This window comes from Narcine bancroftii, chromosome 2, assembly GCF_036971445.1.
Source record: "Narcine bancroftii isolate sNarBan1 chromosome 2, sNarBan1.hap1, whole genome shotgun sequence".
In the NCBI taxonomy this organism is placed as follows: Eukaryota; Metazoa; Chordata; class Chondrichthyes; order Torpediniformes; family Narcinidae; genus Narcine; species Narcine bancroftii.
In genome coordinates this window covers 357,646,910-357,672,551 of record NC_091470.1, presented here as the reverse complement: position 1 = coordinate 357,672,551, position 25,642 = coordinate 357,646,910, and the positions used below count along the sequence as shown (strand labels likewise).

The 25,642-nt window shown below is 41.7% G+C and overlaps 1 long non-coding RNA gene across 1 annotated transcript; it reads right to left on the bottom strand.

The window, feature by feature from the left end:
• Nucleotides 1-13,634: 13,634 nt before the first annotated feature.
• On the bottom strand, nucleotides 13,635-24,784 carry LOC138755791 (uncharacterized). Its single transcript, XR_011352560.1, has 3 exons — nucleotides 21,847-24,784; nucleotides 18,506-18,703; nucleotides 13,635-14,810 (listed from the first exon to the last, which is right to left on the bottom strand). It is a non-coding gene; the product is annotated as an uncharacterized lncRNA (long non-coding RNA).
• Nucleotides 24,785-25,642: the final 858 nt, after the last annotated feature.

The window sequence follows — 25,642 nt, the reverse complement described above, 5'->3', positions numbered from 1 at the left end:
TGAGCAGAAAGCAGACAGGTGCTTGCATAAAAAGTTGGGGGGAGGAGAGAAGGGAGGAGGAAAAAAGGGGCAAGGAGAGAAGTGCAAGACAACAGGCAAGAGGTGATAGGTTGTTAAGGTGAGAGGGCAGATAAAGGCTGGGAAGTGATAATGGGAGAGGGTGCCTCTCTGAATGGAGATGTCAGGGTGAAGGGAGGAAAAGAGACAGGGATAAGGAAAGAGCAAGACTTGGGGGAGGGGTTTAATGGAAACTAGAGAATTAGATGTTGATGCCATCGGATTAAAGACCACCCAGGCGAATAGCAGGGTCCTTCCAGTGACCAACCAAAACTCTACACACTTTACCACTCACTGCCCATGGTCTCATGCACTGTCAGGCTGAGAGAGCCCACAGATTGGAGGAACCACACCTGGTGTCCCGTCTGGGCACCCCCTAACCATATGGCATTGACATCGGCTTCTCCAGTTTCCATCATGCTCCTCTCCTGTCTTTCTCTCTTTCCCTCCTATCTCCTTCCCTCTATCACCATTCAGAGAGCTATCCCTCCCCCATCACAACTCAATCGCCCACCCATGTCCACGTCTTGGCAGTTGGCCTGTGCTCCTTCCCCCCTGCCTCTTCTTCCTTCCTCCCCTACATATTTATTCAGGCACCAGCCTACTTTCTGCTCCTACCTTGACAAAGGGCTCAGGCTCAAAACCTGCTTCCCAGAAAAGCTGCATGACCTGCTGTAACAGTACAGATTGTGTGGGCTAATTGGTTTGGGCTGGCCCACTCCCTGATGACACTCTCACCTGGACTTCTCCCCTGGAACCCAGGCCATGAAGGTTGGGCCACATCTCCCTTCCCTGGTCTGGATCCGGGCCAGCTCAAGTCTTCTGTGCAAGTCTTTGTCATTGCGATTATTGGGGCAACTGATATTGCCCAACACCTGCCCCAGTGCTTTTGTGTATTGCACAATAGGTAAGAGGTTGGAAGAGAACAAAAGTTCTTAAGTTAGGGCTAGTACCAGCTGCATCTATTCCTGACTTGATATTACAACACCACAATCACAGCAGCCTCTTGCCCAAATATGGCCTGTTCATAGTGCAGGGCCAAAAGTGGGGCAGTATGGTTATTATAATAGTAGGGTTCAAATCCTGCACTGTCCATAAGGAGTTTGTACTGTTGCGAGCCCAGAGGACCCCAAAACCCAACAGCAATAGATATTCACCAAGACAAATGGTTACTTCAACAAAAGTTGTTCTTAATTATTTTTAAACCCAAAAATAGAATCAAACTTTAACTTATAACTAACTTACTTAACCTAACTTAACCCCCTTCTAATTCTAAGCACGTGTGTATGTAATGTGTTGTGTAAGTTCAGAAACATTCTTTGATTCACAGTCCAATTTCACTTCTCATCCTCCAAATTCACTGGTTGCAGGCAATTCTTATTCTGTGCACAGAATTTAACATTTATAAAGTTCACCAGGCTTTGGTGCTTGAAAGGTAAATGGTTATCGCTCAGGAAAGTTCTTGTTGGTTTTCAGAGAGTGATTTGTTCTTCCAGGACATCCACAACTGATGTACTTCCATTAGCCACTCCAGTGTCTTGCTGACAAAACCTGTCACTTCAGGGTTCTCCAGATGATAACCTCTTTTTTTCAGGTCACCACAGAGTTCCTTTTCATTTCTCTTATTCCAAGTAAAACATTGGACAGCCAGTCCCTTCCTCTTACATGAACCACAAGGGCTTTGACCAGACCACTTTCCAAAATGGGGCTTCTTGCCAGCTTGCACTGTTCCAGTTCCAGCTGCTCTTGCTGGCTGTAACACTTTACAAGTGATCTCTGTGTTTCTGTCTCTGTCTCTCTCTCTCTCTGTTTCTCTCTCTCTCTGTCTGATTCTCTCTCTCTCAGAGAGAGCCTGTGTGACTCTCTCTGCTTGCAAAACCACATGACCCTCTCCTTCAGACAGCAGCGGCTCCAGCAGGATCTTTCATCTGTTCCCTTTGGTAAACAGCAATCCATTAGTGAAGTCTCTTGAGCATTCTTCAGAGCTCTTACAAAAGGTCTAAGTAGCCAATATGTCTAGCATTGGGCAGCTCCAGTATTTCAAATAAGATCTGTTTTAAAGTGTTTGTATGTGACCTAGTCTAGCAAACCTTTCCCAGTTTATCTCCCAAAAACATATCTAAATACTCTATATACTCTGTCACAGTACATCCTCCGTCTGCGTGGTTTCTTCTGGGTGTGCCAGTTTCGTCCCACCCTCCAAAACATATGGGGATTGTAGGTCAATTGGACATAATTGGGAGGCTCATGGGCCATATGACCAGCACCTGGGGGAGGGCATTCACTGGCTCACCCAAATTAGTTATTGTGCTCCCCCCCACCTGCAGCATTAGTGTCACTAGTGTCTGCGCATTATAAGCACGTGTGTTTGCCTGTTACGTCGGAGGGAGGGGGAAGTGTGACGATGACACACAGAGGAGGTTCATGGCAGGTATGGCACCGCATCCCACCCCCTCACCCCGCGCTGAGTGAGTTTTCTAATGTCAGTTTGTGGCCCACCCCGCTTGTTCTGACGCCGGCTCCGATGGGCCGGAAGGCCATTTTACCATGCTGTGTGTCTAAATTTAAATTTCAAATTTTAAAATTTAAAATCCAATCTAACAACTGCCCTGCTCATCAACCAATCATCATCAAAGTGATGGGAGAGCTATCAACCATGTTCACCAATAACCCCTGCTGCCAAGACCACTCAACCTCAGAGCTCATCACAGCCTTGAAAGCTTGAGCTTTTCTCTTTGATGCAATGGAGGGTGGAAAGCAATTTAATAGAAGAATATAAGATAACAAGAGGTATTGAAAGTATGGTCAGCCAGGACCTTCTTCCCAGGGTGGCAATGGCCAATAACAGAGGAGATTTGCTTAAGGTGAGTGAGGGAAAGTTTAGGGGAGAAGTCAGAAGCAAGTATTTTTTCCCCCAGAGAGTAGTGGGTGCCTGGAATGCATTGCTGGGAGTGGTGGTGAGGCTGGTACAATAGGGACTTTCAAAAGACTCTTAGACAGGCACATAGATGTAAGAAAAATTGAGGATTAAGGGTGTGAGGTAGGGAAAAATTAGATTGTTGTGGAGTAGATTTACGTGAGAAGGCACCTCATGGGAATGAAGGGCCTGTAATTTACTGTTCTATATATTCCAGTGTCGAAGTCTCAGGGAGTTCTTCATAATAGCATGTAATCCTCAGTGATCCATGCAGCAGTTTTTGGATCCCCACATGGGCCTTATGATGCTCTAGTCACTGCTGTGGCCCAATGAAATGACCCAAGACCCATTTGTTCCCCAACCTTGGATGTCCCTATATCATCTTCCACTTGACTTTCTTGGCAGAAAAATGTTGGCTCACAATCGATCCTCGTTGGCTCATCTGGTCCAGAGTGGGAAGCTCCTCCCACCCCAGCCTTGCTGATGCAGCCAGCAGAGTTCAACATCCAACTGTGACAGGAAATCAGACACTTGGATCAAGCCTGAGTTCATCCATAATGGCTGATAAAATATTGCAAGCAGAAGGCAAACCATTCCCCTCTTATCTTCATTGAATTTTAAAATGACACGTAACATATTCCAGTAGTTACAGCACATTAAATATTGAACTTTTTTTAACAAAAAAGTAAATACTGTGAATGAATAATTTGGTAAGTGAATTTATAACCAGTATTGGATTTCAATGCAATAATCCAGTCAAGAGGTTATAGTTATATCATCAAAAAAACTATTTCTGAAGATCAGCAGAATCTTGAGCTTGAGTTACGGACTTAAACCAATAGTTATAATTTATGATTTAGACCACATTAAATTTAATTAAAGATAACATTAGACTCTGTGCTGTGCTTGATAATCTAATTTTCCTCGATCAACATAAGTTTCTGTTTTGCTAAGGTACTAGTTTGATATTTGCTAGTTCAAAGCTTTTCTCAAACTCCTTATACCTTTAGTTATGCGTTAAGTCTATTCCTGTAGCACACCGAAAAACGGACTGCTAGATGCTGATTGAGCAGCATCTGCGGGGGAAGAAGAATTGTTGACGTTTCAGATTGAGACCTGATACAGGGACTTGACCCCAAATGTCAGCAATTCCTCATACTCTCTGTGCCTCCCCACCCCCTACCCATCCCAACACTGTTCGACCCACTGAGTTCCTCCAGCAGTTGGCTTATTGATCCAGATTCCAGCATCTGTTGTTTCTCTTGTCTCCTTTCACCTTCTTTGTTCAATTGATGGGAGTTTGGAGAAACAAGGATTCAAGTTTGAAACCCATCCTGACCTGAAGCATCAACTCCATTTCTCTCTCCACGGATGCTGCCAGACCTGCCAACTCTTCCTCTTTTATATTTAAGAGGAATCATGAAACACAATCGTTCGCAGTCAGATCCAAACAAAAGATTAAACAAACAGCCACATTTCCTTCTTGGCAGCCCTTGCCTGGGAAAGTTTGCTGCCAATGCCACATGTATTGCATGTGTGATCAGCAAGGACATGGTAAATGTTGCAATCTGCACAGGGACTTGTGAGTCCTCTTTGCTTACCTTTTTCACCTCCTTGGCTCATAGATAAAGTGCAGATCATTGGAAATGACAAAAAAAAACACCTTTACCACAAAAGTGCTGGAGAAATTCAGCAGGTCATGAAACCTCCATAGGCAGTTGACTTTTCGGGCCTGAGCCCTTCTTCGAAGTCAAAGAAGCCTTTCTACGAGAGCTGTGTGACCTGCTGAGTTTCTCCAGCACGTTGGCACTCAACCCCAGCATCTGAAGACTTTCCTGTTTACCACCTTTGCAATTGAATATGCTGCAATTTTTTATGAGCCAAATGATCATTTACAAAGATGGAAATGAAGCAATACTGAAATATTGAATGTGGGTGGCAGCTTAGAAATGATTTTAATTGCACAGTTAGAAAATATTTATTTAACAGTAAGGTTTTCATTTAATTAAATTCCATTGAAGACTGAGGATGGAACAAAGTGGCAACAACCAACCATAAATCTTCCAAAGGAACATGCGGTGTTCTCTAATGAAGGATGCAAGTTCACACGTGGGATAAGGAACACTGTCGACAAATATTAATGGAGTTGCATGTATTGAAGTAATTGTGGTCTGGAAGCAAAGTTTGAGTCATTTTCCAAATGGCATTGAAGTTTATGTAAACTCCAGCTTTTTTCTTCATTTCAATTGAATTGTTTCTTGTCACACACATTGAGAAATAATGCAATTTTTTATTTTGGGTGCCAGTCAACTAAGGAGCAGCGGATAGTGCAATAATAAACCAAAAATTGCAGGGTAGGCCAGAATTCAGGTTCAGATTTATTGTCAGAGAACATACATCACATCACATACAACCTTGAGATTCTGTTTTCCTGCAGGCCAGGTAGAATTACCACTTATTGGTAGTGTAAAAAAAATGTACACAATATACACATGTAAACAAATTTTAAAAATGTAAATGAACTGACTGTGCAATATAAAGAGAGAAACATTAATAAAATGCAAACGTCCTTAAACGTCCTTGTGGAGTCTGACGATGGAGGGGTAGTAGCCATTCCTGAACCTGGTGGTGCAAGTCTTGTAGCACCTCTGCCTCTTTCCTGATGGAAGCAGTAGGAACAGAGCATGTGCTGGGTGATGTAGATGCTTGATGATGGCTGTTGCTCTCTGATGGCAGTGTTCCCTGTAGATGTTCTCGATGGTGGGGAGTGTTTTGCCTGTGATATCCTGGGCTGTGTCCACTACCTTCTGCAATCTTTTTTTTACACTTAGAGGTTTTGGTGTCCTCGTACCAGACTGTGATGCAGCCGGTCAGCACACTTTCCACCACTCAGCTATAGAAATTTGCCAGGGTTTCCAATGTCATACAGCATTATTATAAAGACCATGTGTGCAGCATATGGAGAAAAGTACAGTCGTGCAAGGGCATCATTTTTTTTCCCAATGAGAGATCCATTTAAGGGTCTGATATTAGCAGGAAAGAAAATGCCTTTGAATCTGAAGGTTTATGTTTAACCTCATGTATCTTCTGGCCATCTGAAGGGGAGAAGATGGGAAGAAGAGAGGGTGACTGGGTCCTTCAACTCTTTTTTTTAGGACCAATGTTCATAATTTATTCTCAATATCAAAGAACTCAATCAGATTAATTCAGCACAATTTAACACATCTGTGTTGGTTGTCCATGCCTTTCCACCTGAAAATTTATTTTATCTTTTTTTTTACACTATGAACCGTATTGACCAAAATACACACACTTTCCTCTTGAATATACACAGTGTCATTTTCTCCCCTTTTCCCCCCTCCCTCACCCCCCTTCCCATTTATTCAAAGTTCAATCTATAAGATACATTAAACCTGTTAAACAATGTCGTCACTTAATAAAATAAACAAGAAATTTTTATCTTTTATTTTTATATACTGAGTCAGTTCTTTTCGTTGTCTTCTCCTTCTGTCATTTTAGTTAGTGGAGGTCCATGGTAGGATTTCTCTATTGTGTTTCATGTACGGTTCCCATATTTGTTCGAATATTGTGATGTTATTTCTTAAATTATATGTTATTTTTTCTAATGGAATACATTTATCTATTTCTATGTACCATTGTTGTATTCTCAAGTTGTCTTCTAATTTCCAGGTTGACATAATACATTTTTTTGCTACAGCTAGGGTTATCATAATAAATCTTTTCTGTGCTCCATCCAAATCGAGTCCAAATTCTTTATTTCTTATATTACTTAGAAGGAAGATCTCTGGGTTTTTTGGTATGTTGCTTTTTGTGATTTTATTTAATATCTGGTTTAGATCTTCCCAAAAAATTTTCACTTTCTCACATGCCCAAATTGCATGTATTGTTGTTCCTGTTTCCTTTTTACAGCGAAAACATCTGTCTGATACTGTTGGGTCCCATTTATTTAACTTTTGGGGCGTGGTGTATAGCCTGTGTAACCAATTATATTATATCATGCGTAACCTCGTGTTTATTGTATTTCTCATAGTTCCGGAGCATAGCTTTTCCCATGTTTCATTCTTTATCTTTATGTTTAGATCTTGTTCCCATTTTTGTTTAGGTTTACAGTTTGTTTCCTCATTCTCCTTTTCTTGCAGTTTGATGTACATGTTTGTTATAAATCTTTTCATTATCATTGTGTCTGTAATCACATATTCAAATTTGCTTCCTTCTGGTAACCTCAGACTGTTTCCCAATTTGTCCTTCAAGTAGGTTTTCAGCTGGTGGTATGCAAACATTGTACTGTGAGTTATATTATATTTGTCCTTCATTTGTTCAAAAGATAATAATTTATTTCCCGACAAACAATTTTCTATTCTTTTGATCCCTTTTCTCTCCCATTCTCTAAAGGAAAGGTTATCTATTGTGAAAGGGATTAGTTGATTTTGTGTCAATATTAATTTTGGTAGTTGATAATTTATTTTATTCCTTTCTATGTGAATCTTCTTCCAAATGTTGAGCAGATGGTGCAATACTGGTGAATTCCTATGTTGCACCAATGTTTCATCCCACTTATATAGTATATGTTCAGGTATCTTCTCCCCTATTTTATCTAGCTCTAATCTGATCCAATCTGGTTTTTCCCTTGTTTGATAAAAATCTGATAGGTGTCTTAATTGTGCTGCTCTATAATAATTCTTAAAGTTTGGTAGCTGTAAGCCTCCTTGTTTGAACCATTCTGTTAATTTATCTAGTGCTATCCTCGGTTTCCCCCCTTTCCATAAGAATTTCCTTATTATTTTCTTTAGCTCCTTGAAGAATTTCTCTGTTAGGTGAATTGGTAATGATTGAAATAGGTATTGTATCCTTGGGAAGATGTTCATTTTAATACAGTTTATCCTTCCTATCAGTGTTAGTGGTAAGTCTTTCCAGTGCTCTAAGTCATCTTGTAATTTTTTTCATTAATGGCTGATAATTTAGTTTATATAGATGGCCGAGATTATTATTTAGTATCAAATTGCTTGTGTTTGCCATCTAAATGGTGATTCTTTCTTAAACTTTGTGAAATCCACATTATTCATTGGCATTGCTTCACTTTTATTTGCGTTGATCTTGTACCCCGATACTTCTCCATATTCCTTCAATTTCTTATGTAATTCTTTTATTGATATTTCTGGTTCTGTTAAGTATATTATAACATCATCTGCAAATAGACTGATTTTATATTCCTTCTCTTTTATTTTTATTCCTCTTATTTTATTTTCTGTTCTTATCAGTTCTGCTAGTGGTTCTATAGCTAACACAAACAGTGAGGGAGATAGTGGACATCCCTGCCTTGTTGATCTGCTTCATTTACATTGGTTTGATATATATCCATTTACTGTCACTTTCGCCAATGGTCCCTTATATAATGCTTTAATCCAATTAATATATTTCTCTGGTAGGTTGAATTTTTGTAGTATTTTGAATAAATAATTCCATTCTACTCTGTCAAAGGCTTTCTCTGCGTCGAAAGCAACCGCTACTGTTGGAGTTTTGTTTCCTTGTACTGCATGGATTAAGTTAATGAATTTACAGATTTTGTCCGTTGTTCATCTTTTTTTAATAAATCCAGTTTGGTCTAGTTTTACTATTTTTGGTACTGAGTCAGCCAATCTGTTTGCTAATAGTTTAGCTATTATCTTATAATCTGTGTTAAGTAGAGATATTGGTCTATATGATGCTGGTGTTAGTGGATCTTTCCCCGTCTTTGGTATTACTGTAATTATGAATCTGGTATGTTTTGTGTTTTTTCAATCTGGTTCATTACTTCCAGGGGAGGAGGAATTAATAAGTCTTTAAATGTTTTATAGAATTCTATTGGGAGTCCATCCTCTCCCAGTGTTTTATTGTTCGGTAGTTTTTTTAATATCTCCTGTATTTCTTCTATTTCAAATGGTTTTATTAATTTATTTTGCTCCTCTGCTTGCAATTTCGGTAGTTCAATTTTAGTTAGAAATTCATCTATTTTGTCTTCTTTCCTTTCATTTTCAGTTTGATATAGTTGTTCGTAAAATTCCCTGAAGTTTTCGTTGATCTCCGTTGGGTTATATGTAATTTGTTTGTCCTTTTTCCTTGATGCCAATACCATTCTTTTAATTTGTTCTGTCTTAAGCTGCCATGCTAGTATTTTGTGCGTTTTTTTCTCCTAGCTCATCATACTTCTGTTTTGTCTTCATTATCTTCTTCTCCACCTTATATGTTTGCAGTGTTTCATATTTTATTTTCTTGTCTGTCAATTCTCTTCTTTTAGTTGTATCTTCCTTTATTGCTAATTCTTTTTCTGTATTTGTTATTTCCCTTTCAAACTGTTCAATTTCTCGATTGTAGTCCTTCTTCATCTTGGTTACATAACTTATTATCTGTCCTCAGCTGAATGCTTTCATTGCGTCTCATAGTATAAATTTATTTTTCACAGATTCCGTATTTATTTCAAAGTACATTTTAATTTGTCGCTCAATTTATTCTCTAAAATCCTACTTTTAAGTAGCATGGAGTTTAATCAACATCTATACCTTCTTGGTGGGATGTCCTCCAGCTCTATTGCCAATAACAGGGGTGAGTGATCCGATAACAATCTAGCTTTATATTCCGTTTTCTTAACTCTTCCTTGAATTTGGGCTGATAACAGGAATAGGTCTATCCTTGAGTATGTTTTATGTCTACCCGAATAATATGAATATTCCTTTTCCTTTGGGTGTTGTTTCCTCCATATAGCCAAAAGTTGCATTTCCTGCATCGATTTGATTATAAATTTGGTTACTTTGTTCTTTCTGTTAGTCTTTTTTCCAGTTTTATCCATGTTTGAGTCCAAATTAAGGTTAAAATCCCCTCCTATTAGTATATTCCCTTGCGTACCTGCGACTTCAAAAAGATAACTTGCATAAATTTTTGATCCTCTTCATTAGGTGTATATACATTGAGTAAATTCCAAAATTCTGAATATATCTGACATTTTATCATTACATACCTCCCCGCTGGATCTATTATTTCCTCTTCTATTTTGATTGGTACATTTTTATTGATTAATATAGCTACTCCTCTGGCGTTTGAATTATATGATGCTGCAGTTACATGTCCTATCCAATCTCTCTTTAATTTCTTGTGTTCTACTTAAGTTAGATGTGTTTCTTGCACGAATGCTATATCAATTTTTTCTTTCTTCAGTAAATTTAACAGCTTCTTCCTTTTGATTTCATTAATATTTAAAGTCATATAGTTCAACATGGCCATTTAATACTTTGTTTATCTTTCCTTTCCGTTTCTGCATCACCACCTTCTCTTCTTATCCATTTCTGGTTTTTTTAACACATTGTAAGACAACATTTCTAAAACATAAAATATTTCCACTATTCCCACATCTAAAATTCCTTTAACCCCAATAGTCCCTCCCCTCTCCGAGTTGCCCTTTGTCCCTTGTCGGGCAACCACATCTCCGCTCTCCATATGGATTTGCGAACCCACTAGCAAGCGTCAACTGCTTTTGCAGTGACTGTTATTCTTCCCCACCCAGCCCCCCCAGAAAAGATTTTAATCTTCATATATAACAAAGCTCACTCTTTTAATTCCCTCCTTACTTCCTTTCTTCCCTTTTTTTCCCTTCTTAGTTCTTACTTACAGTTTATTCTTCTTTTTTATGTAAAGTTTGTTGTCATTTTTGTTCTTGTTACATCTCTTCATCTCTCTGTCTCTTTTGTAGGTTTTCTGCAAATTTTCGTACTTTTTCCGGATCCGAGAAAAGTTTGCTTTGCTGCCCCGGGATAACTATTTAAAGCACCGCTGGATATTTTAACATAAATTTATAACCTTTTTTCCATAGGGTCGATTTTGCTGCGTTAAACTCCTTCCTCTTCTTCAGGAGTTCAAAACTTATGTCTGGGTAGAAAAAAAATTTTTGACCTTGTATTCCAGTGGTTTATTTGTCTTCTCTTATTTTTTTCATTGCCTTCTCCAATATATTTTCTCTTGTTGTATATCTTAGGAATTTTACTAGAATGGATCTTGTTTTTTGTTGTGGCTGTGGTTTAGGGGCTAATGTTCTGTGTGCCCTTTCTATTTCCATTCCTGTAATTCTGGCCTTCCTAGGACCCTGGGGATCCATTCTTTTATAAATTATTTCATATTTTTGCCTTCTTCATCTTCCTTAAGGCCCACTATCTTTATATTGTTTCTCCTATTCTTTGGCTTGGCCTCGCGGATGAAGATTTATGGAGGGGGTAAATGTCCACGTCAGCTGCAGGCTCGTTTGTGGCTGACAAGTCCGATGCGGGACAGGCAGACACGGTTGCAGCGGTTGCAGGGGAAAATTGGTTGGTTGGGGTTGGGTGTTAGGTTTTTCCTCCTTTGCCTTTTGTCAGTGAGGTGGGCTCTGCGGTCTTCTTCAAAGGAGGTTGCTGCCCGCCAAACTGTGAGGCGCCAAGATGCACGGTTTGAGGCGATATCAGCCCACTGGCGGTGGTCAATGTGGCAGGCACCAAGAGATTTCTTTAGGCAGTCCTTGTACCTTTTCTTTGGTGCACCTCTGTCACGGTGGCCAGTGGAGAGCTCGCCATATAACACGATCTTGGGAAGGCGATGGTCCTCCATTCTGGAGACGTGACCCACCCAGCGCAGCTGGATCTTCAGCAGCGTGGACTCGATGCTGTCGACCTCTGCCATCTCGAGTACTTCTACGTTAGGGATGAAAGCGCTCCAATGAATGTTGAGGATGGAGCGGAGACAACACTGGTGGAAGCGTTCTAGGAGCCGTAGGTGATGCCGGTAGAGGACCCATGATTCGGAGCCGAACAGGAGTGTGGGTATGACAATGGCTCTGTATACGCTTATCTTTGTGAGGTTTTTCAGTTGGTTGTTTTTCCAGACTCTTTTGTGTAGTCTTCCAAAGGTGCTATTTGCCTTGGCGAGTCTGTGTCTATCTCGTTGTCGATCCTTGCATCTGATGAAATGGTGCAGCCGAGATAGGTAAACTGGTTGACCGTTTTGAGTTTTGTGTGCCCGATGGAGATGTGGGGGGGCTGGTAGTCATGGTGGGGAGCTGGCTGATGGAGGACCTCAGTTTTCTTCAGGCTGACTTCCAGGCCAAACATTTTGGCAGTTTCCGCAAAACAGGACGTCAAGCGCTGAAGAGCTGGCTCTGAATGGGCAACTAAAGCGGCATCGTCTGCAAAGAGTAGTTCACGGACAAGTTTCTCTTGTGTCTTGGTGTGAGCTTGCAGGCACCTCAGATTATTATAATTATAATTTTCCATAATATCCATCTTCTGAGCTAACAGCTCCTGTGTTTCTTTAACTTTTTTTATCAGATTCTTCCAATTTCTTTTTTAAATCCTCTACTTCCATTTCTACGGCTGTTTCTCGTTCTTCCACCTTGTCGTCTCTTTTCTCTATTTCTGTCATGACCATCTCTAATCAACTCACTTTTTCTTCTGTACTTTTTATTCTTCTTTTTATTTCACTGAATTCTTGTGTCAGCCATTCTTTTAATGTTTCCATATATTCTTTAAAGAATTTTTTATCGATGTACTGTCCCTTCCCTTCATCTTCCATTTCTCTGTGTAGAGTTTGATGTTCCTCCTCCTCTTCTTCTGAGTCCACTCCAGGATCTGTGTCCTTTACCTCTGTCTCTTCTGGTTTTCTTGTTGGGTTGTTTGTTTTATTTTGTTGGGTATTTTTGTTCTTCTTATTTTTATTAAAAGTGTCTTGGTGTTGGTCGTCTTCCTCTGGGTTGGTCATCTGTTGTTTCACTGATATCCTATTTTTATTCTCTTCCTTCTTGTTCCCGCTATTTTCTATGTTTTCCTGTTGTGAGTCTTGCTGTTGTGCTATTCTTGCCTGTTTAAGCTGTGGAGATTTACTCCTCAGCTGGTCCCCCCTCCCGTCAGTGTTGTTTTTGTCTTGTTACGCACTTTTGTTTGGCTCCGTGAGCCATCTTTGTAGTCCTGAGTTCGGGGTTTCCACTGACCTCAGGGAGTGGGCTTCTCACTCCACGGCGGGTCTCCTTGTACAGGTAAGGCTTTCACCTATCTCTTCCAACGTCTTTCCTTCTTCTTTTCTTCCCGTTGTTTTTGGTTTTTCTTTCTTTGCTGCCATTTTCTCCACACTTTTATTTTTAATTTGTTATGGTTTCTGTGTTTGTGGCTTTGCTTTTTCTTTACTTTTTTTTAACTTTTCTGGAGAGGGCTGGTATTTTCTTACCGGTCACTACTCTATCACGTGACTTCCCTTGGTCCTTCAACTCTTCTTGAGACAGCGGGATGTACAGGCATAGACAGTGGAAGGGAGGTTGGTTTGTATATTATGATCTGAGCTGTGTTAACAACTCTGCAGTTTCTTGTGGTCTTGGTCAGAGTAGTTTCCATATCAAGCTGTTGCATGCAAACAGCATACTGTTGCGAGACCAGAGGACCTCAAAACCCAGCAGCGATAGATAATCACCAAAACAAATGGTTACTTAGACAAAAGTTGCTTTTAATTATCTTTAAACATGAAAACAGGATCACACTTTAACTTATCACTATTAACTTAACTAACCCAACTTAACCCCCTTCTAATTCTAACTGCACATGTATGTAATGTGTGTGTGTGTGTGTGTGTGTGTGTGTGTGTGTGTGTGTGTGCGCGCGCGTGTGTGTGTGTGTGTGTGTGTGTGTGTGTGTGTGTGTGTGTGTGTGTGTGTGTGTGTGTGTGTATGTAAGTTCAGCAAAGTTCTTTGATTCACAGTCCAATCTCACTTCTCACTCTTCTAAGTTCATTAGTCGCTGGCAATTCTTAGACTGTGTACAGAATTTAACATTTATGAAGTTCACCAGGCTTTGGTGCTTGAAAGGTAAATGATTACCACTCAGGAAGGTTCTTGGCGGTTTTCAGAGAGATTTTTGTTCCCAGACACAAACTGATCCCTTTTTAATCAGCCACGTCAGTGTCTTGCCGAAAAAACTTGCCCCATCAGGGTTCCCCAGATGATAACCTCTTTCTTTCAGGTCACCACAGATTTCCTTTTTGTTTTCCTTATTCCAAGTGAAAGATTAGACAGCCTGTCCTTTCCTCTTGCATGAACCACAAGGGGTTTGACCAGGCTGAACTAAGCACTCACAACCCATCTTCAAAATGGGGTTTTTCCACAAGTTTGCCAGCTTGTCCTGTTCCAGTCCCAGCTGCTGCTGCTGACTGTAGAACTGCAAAACTGATCTCTATCTCCCTCTCTCTCTCTCTCTCTCTCTCTCTTTCAGAGAAAAAGTTGTTCAACTCTCTCTGCTTGCAAAATCCACATACAAATCCACATCCACTTAGAACAGCAACCTGCACTCCCAGACAGCCTACAGCTCCCAACTACTCCTCTGATCTCTTTCATCTGTTGCTTTTCAAAACAACAATCCATTAGTGAAGACTCTTGGGCACTCCCCGAAGCTTTTGCAAAGGTCCCCAGGTGCCGCCCTGTCTGGCTTGAGCAGAGTTCCAGTATTTTAAATGAGATTTGTTTTGAAGTGTTTATATGTGACCTACTCCAACAAATATTTCCCAATTTATCTCCCAAAAACATATCTATATACAATACAAACACAACATAATCTGTTGCAATACTTTCTCTGGCACATCTGGAAGCCTTGTTGAGAAACCATGGGGACATGCCTAATTTCCTTCAGCTTCTGAGAAAGTGAAATCTTGGATGTGGTTGGACTAGGAAACTTGCAACATGCAAATTTGGTCAGATTCAGATGTCTTCGACGTTTGTTTCTATAGTAAGACAGACTTTTGTCTTTATTCTTGGATAATGGGCCATTGTCTTGTCCTGCAACTGAGAAAAATATAAGACACAAAAGGTTATACACACATAATTAGGGTGATTTACAATTTGTTTCATTGAAGTGTTAAACCATCTTGTCCTAATGCTGGTGGCTTCGTACAGGCTGTAAATGGCCTATTAGAGGAGCTGATGGTGCTTTTAAACTAAAATCCTGTGCCTAGAATGGTGGAACCCTGTTCTGGGCAGCAGCCACGGGGAGTTGCGGACTCCAGGGGAGCAGCAGGCAGCAACAGGGCACCATTACTGGGGAGAACACCCTCCATTGAAAAGAAGCATGGGAGATGACTGTACAGGATGGTGACTGCGGCATCAGGCCAATGGCTGAGGAACCCACATGGGCTGCAGGCAACTTGTGGCGGGAGGACCGCACAGCCTGCGGTCTGCTGGAGACTGGCTCATGTTGATCAGGCACCGGAGCTGGGATTTGAGAAGATGCTGAGGGCAATAGGGGCTTCGGGCACTGAAGGATTGCCGATCATGTTGGAGGTTTGCATCTGGAGTTCAAGTTGCCGACGGATCGAAGGGGTCTTTGCAGCTATAGAGGCTGTGGGTATGCTAGAGGTGAATGCATGGGCACACAGTGAATTGGAAAGTACTCTCACTTGCTTTTCTTTTGCCCGGAGCTTATGGGTCGCTGAGCGACTCTAATGGTGACTTCGCCTTACAGCCGGCAGAAGGCAATTTCAGGTAATATTAGGCATTCTGTATTTTTACGTGACAATAAAGGAATCTTCAAAGCAAGTCACAATATATAGTCAACATTCTCACCACTGGGGGCAGACCATGACCTGTGAATTGGATATTCGGCACAAAGTCTGAAGGAAGCATAAAGATGGGATTGATCTATGAAGAAAGGTAACCGATGCAAGGCTTATAAAGATTGGATGGAAGTGAAAGAGGACCGATCATATGGAGTTAAGTGATTAATAAGTAGAATAGAAAATTAAACCTGGAGCAATATTTCAACTCAAAATAGGATTTATTTTTCCCTGGTGACTTCACGATTCCATTGCTCTACAAGTCAACTTTTCATCATCCATCTTCCGTATACCTTCCAAATAAATGCTCACATTGGAAACAGTGTTCCTGACTTTGCTCTGTTCCTGATTCACCCTGCACTCATTGGGCTGACCTGATTCCTGGTGTAAAAACACTGCATTTTAAAACTTCCCATCATGGTTTCAGTAACATTCATTTCTGTCCTAATACTCCCTCTACCAGTGGGCAAGTGGTGTATTCAATTATATCACATACAACCCTGAAATTCTGTTTTCCTGCGGGCCAGGTAGAATTACTACTTATTGGTCGTGCAAAAAAAAAAAACAACTGTACACATGTTGGTTGTGATATACTATATATACTGATTCTCAAGCAATCGGCAAATACACATATCTGGCATATTCCAATACCCAAAGGAGCTGGATAATGGGCTTTTGCTGTAAATGCTTTAGGCAAAAAATATAAGTGAAATGATTGCAGACAACACAAAGGTGACAATAGTTTCCCTTCCTCAAAGCCTCACAAACCCCTACAACTCCCGCAAGGGTTGCGAAGGTTAGGCTTTCATCTGGCTGACTGGGGAGAAGGCTTGTTAGGTTCTGAGAAGCAGCTTAGCATTTGAAATAATTTGTACACCCATCAGCCAGTGCACAGACTCAAACCAAACGGTGGGGGGGGGGGGGGGGGTGGGAAGTAACTCAGCAGGAAACAGAGAATATGAGAATATATATCTTGGAGATCAACGGCCACACACAAAGCGTGCTCATGAAAGGTTAGTTTCAACAACTATTTATACAGGATGATGTAAGGCTGGTGCTCTGCACTCCTGTTATGAGTGTAACTCCATCTTCAGATTGTTATTATGCCCTTTACCTTAAGTTTATATTTAATAGAAGAGGAGAAGGAATCGTCAAAAAATATTTCTCACTGACAATCTGGTTTCCATTTTAAAACTTCACGAAGCAAACTTTGAAAAATGGTTTTCCTTTTAGATAATAATGCAAACATCACTTTGAACTGGGATCTTTATTGAGATGGTTATTTTTATTAATGTGCAATAGTTCACACTGTGTCCATACCCCGTACTATCTGGCTGCATCACACTGTGGGTAGGGTTGATGTAGAGCATCAATCCACAAGGCCATAAGAGCGGCAGAGAGGATCACTGGGGTCTCCCTCCTCATCCCCCCCCCCTCCAGGCCATCATTTGAAGAGGGCACACAAAATCATTGAGGACCCCTACCACCCTGCACGCAGCATCTTCCAGCTACTCCCATCGGGCTGTCTGAGAAACAGCTTCTTCCCACAGGCAGGGAGACGGATGAACGATTGATGAACTGCTCAGACTAACCCTCCAAAGCTCTACTATTTATTTTACAATATTTATTTATTTCACATAAGTATATTCATACTGCATATATATTGCCCATCTGCATGTGTGTTATGTCTGTATGTATGTTTGCATGCTTTTGCACCAAGGACCGAAGAACACGGTCTCATCGGGTTGTAATTGTACAATTGGATGATAATAAATTTGAACTTGATACCAAGTTGCGTTGCTTGGAATATACAATAAACTGGATGTATGTAGAGAACCTTTCAATGTTGCAATGTGAGGTTAGCGCAACTCTGTTACAGAGCCAGTAACTGGGGTTAGAATCTGGTGCTATCTCTAAAGAGTTTATAGATTCTTCCCGAGTCTGTGTGGGTTTCCTCCCACCCTTCAAAAATGCTCCAGGTTATAGGTCAATGGGGTGTAGGTCAATTGGGTGCAATTGGCAGCATGGGCTCAAGGGCTAAAATGGCCTGATACCGTGCCGTATATCTAAATTTAAATTTGATTTAAGATATAATTCTGCTCTGTGTGGTTGAGAGATATTATTTGTTGCTGCAACTAGGAGAGCATGTGTCAAAGCATCTAGATGCAAAATAATGGAAAGAGTAATGGAAGGAAAGATTGGGCCAACTGTTTGCATCCAGATGTCAATGGTGTCGGAAGGTATCTGTTGTATGTGAAGTACTCTGGTAGGCAATGAGAATCAGGCTCTGGGGATTGGTTTCAGTAAAGTACATACCTTCATTTATTTCCTAGTTGCAAAAGTTAAGATAATATAACACCTATGGCCTTGACACAGCTCAATATGTATCAGGGGAAGTGGTTCTCAACCATTTTTCTCCAACAGACCACCTTAAGTATTCCTTGCTTGCTATAAACCACCCACCATAGATCCATGGACCACAGGTTGAGAAATATTGTGTTTGAGCAATGAAGATATTGTAATAAAGCGTGAATAATAAACAATCACAGCAGGATCTCACAAGGAGTTGTGGAATATTGATTATATCATCAACTCCTATGATATTGATTGAGGCATAAAAACTGGAAATTGGTGATAACACCCTTGCATTTGCGTCATGAGAAATTTCACGTTCACCTGCAACATCTGAAACATAGCATTCTCCTAATTCAGCATCCAATTAATTACCAGCTTGGATATTTGAGCTCAAAAAGAACGCAATTTCGACCCATTCAGGCAATGCTCTTCAACGCCAGTGAAGTTCAAGAATGCATTTAGGTAGCTTTCAAAAATGCTGGCTAGACACTGCAAGGGCAGCATGGTTAGTGCTGGGCTAATGATCTGGGATCAAATCTGGTGCTGTACGTAAGGAGTTTGAATGTTCTCTACCTTGGTTTCCTTCCGGGTTCTCCAGTTTCCTTCCACATTTCAAAGAAGTCCAAGGCAAGTAGGAAGTCAAGTCAAGTTGATTTTCAGATGATTGTACAAGTACAACCCGACAAAACATCATTCTCTGGTCCTCGCTCAAATGGGTGTAACTAGGCAGCGCTGGCTCATGGGCTGAAAGGACCTGTTAATGTGCTTTATCTATAAATGAAAACAAAATCTTTCCTTTTAGCTCAGTGAGAGCTGTGAAGCATCATGGTGGAGAAATAGCAAGATACACAGAACAGGAGGAACTCATTAGAATACATGAACTTGCTTTGGCTTGTTAGATGTCAGGTCTGAAAACCAGTTGGTGCTGAAGATCTTTGAAGGTGGTCCTGAATAATTAGGGACTAGCCATGATTGGAGAAGGGGAATGGAGGTCATGGTATGGAGGGCATGAGCAATTGGAAATGGAGAAGTGACACCTTACCACTCAAAATGCTCGACACCATCTTGGACAACGCATCCAGTGTAATGACACTCCATTTAGCAAATTAAGCATTTACCTCCCCCCCGCCTAAATTCATAGGGGTTACAGAGCAGGGAAAACATCTACAACATCTCCCAAACCTGCAACCTGGAGAGACATGGGCAGCAAGTGCATGGAAAGACCACCAATCTCTTAGAACATAGAACCTAGTACATTCCAACACAGTACAGGCTTTTCAGCCCATTGTGTTGTGCTGACCTATGTATACCTACCCCCGAAAATAAACCCTCCCAACCTCACAAGCCTCTATTTTTCTTTCATCCATGCACCTGACTAAGATATCTTAAATCCCCTTATTGTTCCAGCCTCCACCACCATCTTGGTAATGATTCCAGACACACACAACTCTCTGTGTAAAAACTTACCCCTGATGTCTCCCTTAAATTTTCCTCCCCTCACTTTGTGCAGATATCCTCTGGTGTTTGCTGTTCCTGCTCTGGGAAAAAGGTACTGGCTGTCTGCCCTATCTTGGAATCTTGCAGACCTAAATAAAGTCACCTCTCATCCTTCTTTGCTCCAGAGAGAAAAGTCCCAGCCTCATAAGACATATTTTCCTATCCAGGCAACATCCTGGTAAATCTCCTCTGCAGCCATATCCTTTCTGCAATGAGGTGATCAGAGTTGAACACACTATTCATTAACATGAATTGAAATCTATCAGCATTCCTTCATTAATGTCCTAGACTGGTGCGGTTAGGGTAGTGGTTAGTACAATGCTACTCAAGCACCAGCAACTCGGGTTTTGATCCACCACTGTCTGTAAGGAGTTTGTTCGTTCTCGATGAGTGATCCAGTTCCTCCCACCCTCCAAAATGTACAGGATTGCTAGGTAAATTGGGTGGCACGGATTTCATGGGCAGAAGGTCCTTTACAATGCTGTATCATTAAAGTTAAATTTTAAATGTTTTAAAATCACAGATCTCTACAGCATGGAAACAGACACTTTGACTCAACTCGTCCATGCTGACCCAGATGGCCATCGAAGTGTGGTGATGCAAGTATGTGTATATGTGACTGTCAATGGGTAGCTGACCTGTCCCCCACTGGTGACTCACTCCCTGGTAACTCCTCCCCTTGTGACCCTGGAATAAAGGTCGACCTCCCTCTCCCTGTCCTCGGTTGAGCATTTGGAATCGGGCCAGCCCCCAGACTAAAGGGTAATAAAGCCTATTGTTCCTCACTCAACAACTTTCGTGCCATTGATAGAGCATATCACTGAGCTAATCCCAATTGTTTGTGTCCACGTTTAACCCATATCACTTTAAACCTTCCTATGCCTGTCCCAATGTATTTTACCTGCATCTTCCACTTCCTCTGCAGCTCATCCATATTCCTACCACCTCTCTCTTTTACATTTTTTCCTCAACTTAAACTTATGCCTTCTGGTTTTAAACTCTCCTTCTCAGGAAAAGACTGTGACCATCCACAGCCTCCATTACTCCAGGGAAAGGTCCCAGCCTTTCCAGTCTCCCCTGATAACTCTCACCTTACAGTCCCAATAATATCCTTGTGCATCTTCCCCACATCCTCTCTGGCTTAATGATATCCTTCTCGAAGTGTTCTCGGAAACTGCACACAATAGACCAGGTGCAGCATGACATCCCAACTATCGCTTCATCTGATGAAGGCATGCGTGCCATACGCCTCGTAGACCATCCTGCCTAACTATGTGCCTGTTTCCCTTTCTACAGATATTGCTGAGGGTGTCCAACATTTTCTATTTTTATTTTTTCTCGGGTCAGACATCATCGAAAGAGAAATTTCACGGTTGTGTTCTTTCACCACAATTGTCCTCTGGCCGCCCCATCTATTTTCTTTCTTGATTTGTCAGGTGAATGCTTCATGTTACTGTACTTTGAGGCAAAGGGCATTTCCTCCTTTCACGACACTGCATCAGTCCCCTCCTGTTCACGTTACTGACCCACAACTACATGGCCAGGTCCAGCTCCAACAGTGTCATCAAGTTTGCAGATGACACTACAGTCGTCGGCCTCATCAGCAACAATGATGAGTCATATGACAGAGAAGAGGTGGAAAATCTCGGGATACAACAAGAGTTTCAACATGGGCAAGACGGAGATGATTGTGGATGTCAGGAGCACCAGGAACGACCATCCTCCTGTACACATCAACGACAGAGAATGCTGAAGGATCAAAGGAACTGCTCACATTAACCAACTGAGACTCTATTCACAAAATAATTATTTATTTGTATATATGAATGCTTGCCCTACCTGTGTATTGTTTGTCTGTACGTGTGTTATGTCTGGTTGTGTGTCTGCATGTTTTGCACTGAGGACTGGAGAACGCTGTTTGGTCAGGTTGTAGTCATGCAATCAGAAGACAATAAACTTGAGTTGACTTGTAACACTGCTTTCTCTGTGCTGCCATATTCGCTGGTTCTGTGCATGATCTTTAATACAATGCTTGGCAGTGTAGGTTCAGTAACTGGAACCATGGATCCCCGAGGGCAGTAATCACCAAGAGTGGAGATTAGATCGTGTCCAGCCCAGTATTATTTGGCCTTCAGTCATCAGCAGGGAACAATTAATATGCCCCTCTGATATTCAAATTAGTGCATCACTTCAAGACCCGCTGGTCAGCAGATGCTTGGATCGTGGCATTTATGGGATTCAGTTCCTTTTTTTGTAATTCAGTCATTTCCCTCCTTCATCTACAACAGTTTGTTCATTTGAAACTGGGGCTTATTAGTAGGAAGTCTTGGGTCAATGAGGTAGTCTTAAGTGTTTCTTAGACAGCAATGTTGGAAAAAACTGTGAAACTTTTAACATAAATAAACATAATTACTCACCTTGTGGTCGTTCACACTGCACCATTTAATTTTCTGTGCGGGTTAGTCCCGGTGCTTTTACATGGAGCCACGTGGGCCGAATCATCAGCTGGACGTCGAATTCATGAGCTGAGTTTTGCGGTGCAATTTAGGTTTCCCCTGAAAAGTAAAAGGGGTCCTGCAGGATAAATCGCGGTGCAGGAATTGACTTAAAATTCCTGTACTTTCCTTTTTAGACATAGAAACATAGAAACGGAAACATAGAAGATAGGAGCAGGAGTAGGTCATTCGACCCTTTGAACCTGCTCCGCCATTCAACGAGATCATGGCTGATCTTAAAGTTCAGTACCCCGTCCCCACCTTCTCTCCGTAACCTTTAATACCCTTATACTGAAGAAATATATCTAATTCCCTCTTAATGAACCTGCCTCTACTGCCCTCTGTGGCAATGAATTCCACAGATTCACCACCCTCTGGGTAAAGAAATTCCTCCTCATCTCGGTCCTAAATGGTTTGCCTATTATCCTCAAACCATGGACCCGGGTTCTGGATTTTCCCATCATCGGAAACATCCCATCTGCATGCATTCTGTCCAGTCCTGCCAGAATTTTATACGTCTCTATGAGATCCCCTCTCAATCTTCTAAACTCCAGCGAGTACAATCCCAATTTGCGCAATCTTTCCTCATAAGTCATTCCTGCCATTCCAGGTATCAGCCTGGTGAATCGCCTCTGCACTCCCACCATTGCAAGAACATGCTTCCTTAGATAAGGTGACTAAAACTGCACACAATACTCCAGGTGGGGTCTCACCAAGACCCTGTACAGCTGCAGTAAGGTATCCTTGTTCCTAGACTCAAACCCTCTTGATATGAAGGCCATTTGCCTTTTTAACCGCCTGCTGTACCTGCATGCTCGCCTTCAGAGACTGGTGTACAAGTACCCCTAGGTCTCTCTGCACTTCCCCATCTCTTAATCTATTGCCATTCAAATATTAATCTGCCCTCCGGTTTGTATTACCAAAGTGGATAACCTCACATTTATCCACATTGTATTGCATTTGCCATGTATCTGCCCAGTCCCTCAATTTATCCAAATCACACTGGAGCTTCCTGACCCCCTCTTCCGTGCACACAACCCCTCCTAGCTTAGTGTCATCTGCAAATTTGGAGATATTACATCCAATCCCCTCATCCAGATCATTAATGTAAATTGTGAACAGCTGGGGTCCCAGTACAGATCCCTGTGGCACCCCACTGGTCACCGCCTGCCACTCAGAAAATGAGCCATTTATCCCAACTCTCTGCCTTCTACCTGCCAGCCAGTTCTCAATCCACATCAATACTTTGCCCCCAATCCCATGAGCCTTGATTTTGGAAGCCAGTCATTTATGCGGGACCTTATCGAAAGCCTTTTGGAAGTCCAGGTACACCACATCCACTGGCTCTCCCACATCTATTTTACCTGTCACCATCTCAGACTGCCCATGTAGCAGCAGATTTTGCTGAATGTGTCGTTACGTGCCTGCAGTCTTAAAACCCTAATAGCGACAGAGTTGGCCAGCAATAAAACACGACTTTCATGCTGACCTGTTGCACTCATCCAGACTCCCCAGTTGTCCCTGTTAGAATTCTCTCCTCCTATACTTTGGAAATATAAGGGTAGTCTCGACACTTCATAAGATCTCAAGATCACAAGATAAAGGAACAGGAGCAGGCCACTAGGCCCATCAGGTCTGTTCCATGACTCTGCACTAAGCTAAACTAAACTCACCCCTAGTTCTAATTACCAGCCTTTTCCCCACATCCCTTGATACCTTTACTAATGAGATACCTATCCATTTCCTGTTTAAATACTCCCAGTGATCTGGCCTCCACTGCTTTGTGCGGCAGTGAGTTCCACAGATCCACAACCCTCGACTATAGAAGTTCTTCCTCCTCTCTGTTTTAATTGGATAACTTCTAATTGTAAGACTATGACCCCTTGTCCTTGACTCACCCATTAAGGTAAACATCTTATCCGCATTCACTCTATCAAAGCCTTTCAATATTTAAAATGTCTCCATGAGATCCCCCGTCATTCTCCTATACTCCAACGAGTACAACCCAAGAGCTGCCAAATGCTCCCCATACGACAGCCTTTGTATTCCAGGAATCATCCTGCTAAATCTCCTCTGCACCCTCTCCAGCAACATCACATCTTTTCTAAGATAGGGGGCCCAAAATTTCACACACTTCTCCAAATGGGGTCTCACCAGTGCCACATAGAATCTCATTAACACCTCTCTAATCATTATTCCTCTCAAAATGAATGCTAGCGTAGCATTCACCTTCTTCACGACCAATTCTACCTGGGCATTAACTTTTAGATTATTCTGCACAAGGACGCCCAGGTCTCTTTGCACCTCCAAGGAGTGAATATTCTCCCCATCCTGTTCATTTCCATGGCCAAAATGTAGAACCGAACACTTCTCCACATTGTACTTCATCTGCCATATTTTTGCCCCGTCTCCCAATCTGTCTAAATCCCTCTGCGATTTTACGGTTTCTTCAACAGTTCCTGCTCCACCACCTTTCTTATTGTCATTTGCAAATTTGGCCACAAAACTACTTAGTCCACAATCAAAATCATGAATATAAATTGTAAATGGCAGCAGTGACCACTGCAGAACACCAATCATTACTGAACGGGATCCCTTAATTTCAACCCTTTGCTTTCTTCCTATCAGCCAATTTTCTATCCAGTCTAATAGCGTCCCTGTAATTCCATGGTCCTTCACTTTATTTATCAGCCTAACATGCGGTATCTTATTGAAAGCCTTTTGAAAATCCAAGTAAATAACATTCACAGCCTCACCTTTGTCTATCCTACCTGAGATTTCTTCAAAAAAAGTCTTCCATGTTGTGAGAATCTCTTCTTCCACCTCAGGCAGACTCCCATTCTCTGGGTGAAAACAATTCCTCATCAGATCGCCTCTAAAGCTCCGACATCTATCTTAAGCAAAACACTGAAATGCTGGAGGAACTCAGCTGGTCTCATATCGTCCATAGGAGGTAAAGATAGATTCCCGAAGTTTCAAGCCTGAGCCCTTCCTCAAGGTGTGAGTGAAAGTAGACAAGTGTCTAAATTAAAGACTGGGGAAAGAAAGGGGGAAGATGGGGAAGGGGAGAAATCCATACCAACAGGCAAAAGATGTTAATTGGATATGATAAGAGGAAAGGTGAGAATTAAATATGGCTCCGTGAAAGGAGACAGAGGAAAAAGGGAAGAGAGAGAGAGAGATAGAGAGAGACAGATAGACAGATAGACAGAGACAGAGAGAGAGGGAGAGAGAGCTAAACGAAAGGAGATATGGGGAAGAAGGTGACGAGGGGGGTGGGTTTCAACAGAAACCAGAGAATTCGACGTTAATGCCATCCGGTTCCAACATGCCTCCAGCATGTTAGGCACTCTAGCATGGGAAAGAAAAAGATTCTTACTATCCATCTCTCCATAAGGAGAAGAAAGGGTTAGAGAGGCAGCCGTTTAGGATTTCAGGGTTGATGGAGTACAATATGGGGAAACATTAGTTGATTCACTTTGGCAGGAAGAACTGAAATGCAGAATATTGTTTAGGTGGAGAAATTCTGCAGGATGCCTTCTTACATGAATCACGGGAAGTTCAGCAAGTAATTAGGGAGACGAATGGAATGTTGAACATTTCTTTAGATATACAGCACAGTAACAGGTCCTTCAAGCCCATATAGCTGTGCTGCCCGATTACACACAATTGACATACACCCCCTGCACATTTTGAAGGGTGGGAGAAAAATGGAGCA